Genomic DNA, 3473 nt, shown 5'->3' on the forward strand with positions numbered 1-3473 from the left:
GAACTTCCGCTTCATGCACATCCAAGGAGGAAGGTTATACATACATAGAGTCACGGGCCAGGTGCTGTGATTGCTGCTCTGCTCCCTGAAAGGATTAATGCCATCCGCGCTTAAAGCAAACCATACATTCCTTGGGTCCTTTGCAAACTCATCCCAGTACTTTCTCTCGATTGTTCTCCACTGCGACCCGTCAGCGGGTGCTCTCAACTTCCCATCTTTCTTTCGGTTCTCACTGTGCCATCGCATCAACTTGGCATGCTCTTCGTTTCTGAACAAACGTTTCAACCGTGGTATTATAGGAGCATACCACATCACCTTCGCAGGAACCCTCTTCCTAGGGGGCTCGCCGTCAACATCACTAGTGTCATCTCGTCTGATCTTATACCGCAATGCACCGCATACCGGGCATGCGTTCAGATCCTTGTATGCACCGCGGTAGAGGATGCAGTCATTAGGGCATGTATGTATCTTCTCCACCTCCAATCCTAGAGGGCACACGACCTTCTTTGCTGCGTATGTACTATCGGAAATTCGTTATCCTTTGGAAGCTTCTTCTTCAATATTTTCAGTAGCTTCTCAAATCCTTTGTCAGCCACAGCATTCTCTGCCTTCCACTGCAGCAATTCCAGTACGGTACCGAGCTTTGTGTTGCCATCTTCGCAATTGGGGTATAACCCTTTTTTGTGATCCTCTAACATGCGATCGAACTTCAACTTCTCCTTTTGACTTTCGCATTGCGTCCTTGCATCGACAATGACCCGGCGGAGATCATCATCATCGGGCACATCGTCTGGTTCCTCTTGATCTTCAGCAGCTTCACCCGTTGCAGCATCATTGGGCACATCATCTGGTTCCTCTTGATCTTCACCATCTCCCCCCGTTGCAGCATCACTGTATTCAGGGGGCACATAGTTGTCATCGTACTCTTCTTCTTCGTCGTCTTCCATCATAACCCCTATTTCTCCGTGCCTCGTCCAAACATTATAGTGTGGCAGGAAACCCTTGTAAAGCAGGTGGGAGTGAAGGATTTTCCGGTTAGAGTAAGACCTCGTATTCCCACATTCAGTGCATGAACAACACATAAAACCATTCTGCTTGTTTGCCTCAGCCGCATCGAGAAACTCATGCACGCCCTTAATGTACTCGCGGGTGTGTCTGTCATCGTACATCCATTGTCAGTTCATCTGCGTGCATTATATATAATTAAGTGTCCAAATTAATAGAAGTTCATCATCACATTAAAACCAAAGTGCATACATAGTTCTCATCTAACAACATATAGCTCTCCAGAGCATCTAATTAATTAAACCATACATTGAAACTATGTAAAACATTTCAATGCGAAAACAAATGCAATCATAATCACAACCAAGGTAACAATTGATCCAACGGCATAATGATACCAAGCCTCGGTATGAATGGCATATTTTCTAATCTTTCTAATCTTCAAGCGCATTGCATCCATCTTGATCTTGTGATCATCGACGACATCTGCAACATGCAAGTCCAATATCATCTTCTCCTCCTCAATTTTTTTTATTTTTTCCTTCAACAAATTGTTTTCTTCTTCAACTAAATTTAACCTCTCGACAATAGGGTCGGTTGGCATTTCCGATTCACATACATCCTACATAAATAAAATCTATGTCACGTTGGTCGGCATAATTTTCATAAACAATAAATGAACCAATAGTTATAAAGATAATATATATACCACATCCGAATCATAGACAGGACGAGGGCCGATGGGGGCGGATACCAAAACCATCGCACTATATAAGATGCAATAATAAAAGTAAGAAAATAATACAAGTATCTATGTAAACATACAAGTAAGAATACTTTTCCTTTCAGAAAGAAGATAAGAACAAGAGGCTCACCACGGTGGTGCCGGCGAAGAGCTCGGCGCGGGTGATCGACGGCGGTGAAGACGGGGACGGGGCGTGACGGACCGCTAAACCTAGACAAATATTATGGAAAATGGAGTTTGGAGGTCGAGCTTGGAGAGGAGAAAGCTTAAGTAGTGTGGCTCGGGCATTCCATCGAACACCTTCTGTGCATAGGAGGTGAGCTAGAGCACCACCAAGCCCTCTCCCCCTTGGCCAGAGAAAAACAGAGCACTAGGGTGCTCTGCTCGCGAGCGAGGGGTATATATAGGCACCTCATTGGTCCCGGTTGGTGACATGAGCCGGGACTAAAGGGGAGCCTTTGGTCCCGGTTCAAGCTACCAACTGGAACCAATGGTGGTGGGCCAGGAGCTCAGCCCATTGGTCCCGGTTCATCCCACCAACCGGGACCAAAATGTCCAGATGAACCGGGACCAATGACCCACGTGGCCCGGCCGGCCCCCTGGGCTCACGAACCGAGACCAATGCCCACATTGGTCCCGGTTCTGGACTGAACCGGGACTAATGGGCTGACCCGGCCTGGACCAAAGCCCTGTTTTCTACTAGTGGTGCAATCACCATCATTCGGGTCTGCCGGAGGGGGAGCCCGAAGGACGTTGTTTTTCTGGACTCAACCAAATGGCCGTAAATTTTTTTCACACAATGGGATGACCATGGACATCATGCATGCCAATTCTCATCGATTTCCGACACTCGATGCATTTACTAGGATTTTGCCGGCGAAAAGAACCCGAAATGCTGCCCGGACATGACGCAACGTTCGTTCGGTGTCAAGAATGGCTCACATGTTGCATGGGGGCCTACATTGGGCATCCTCATGAAGGAAATATGCCCTAGAGGCAATAATAAAGTTATTATTTATTTCCTTATAATCATGATAAATGTTTATTATTCATGCTAAGAATTGTATTAACCGGAAACATAATACATGTGTGAATACATAAACAAACAAAGTGTCACTAGTATGCCTCTACTTGACTAGCTCGTTAATCAAAGATGGTTATGTTTCCTGACCATGAACAATGAGTTGTTATTTGATTAACGAGGTCACATCATTAGTTGAATGATCTGATTGACATGACCCATTCCATTAGCTTAGCACCCGATCGTTTAGTATGTTGCTATTGCTTTCTTCATGACTTATACATGTTCGTATGACTATGAGATTATGCAACTCCCGTTTGCCGGAGGAACACTTTGGGTGCTACCAAACGTCACAACGTAACTGGGTGATTATAAACGAGCATTACAGGTGTCTCCAAAGGTAGATGTTGGGTTGGCGTATTTCGAGATTAGGATTTGTCACTTCGATTGTCGGAGAGGTATCTCTGGGCCCTCTCGGTAATACACATCACATAAGCCTTGCAAGCATTACAACTAATATGTTAGTTGTGAGATGATGTATTACGAAACGAGTAAAGAGACTTGCCGGTAAGGAGATTGAACTAGGTATTGGATACCGATGATCGAATCTCGGGCAAGTAACATACCGATGACAAAGGGAACAACGTATGTTGTTATGCGGCCTGACCGATAAAGATCTTCATAGAATATGTAGGAGCCAAT

This window comes from Triticum urartu, chromosome 1 (genome assembly GCF_003073215.2).
Source record: "Triticum urartu cultivar G1812 chromosome 1, Tu2.1, whole genome shotgun sequence".
Lineage (NCBI taxonomy): Eukaryota > Viridiplantae > Streptophyta > Magnoliopsida > Poales > Poaceae > Triticum > Triticum urartu.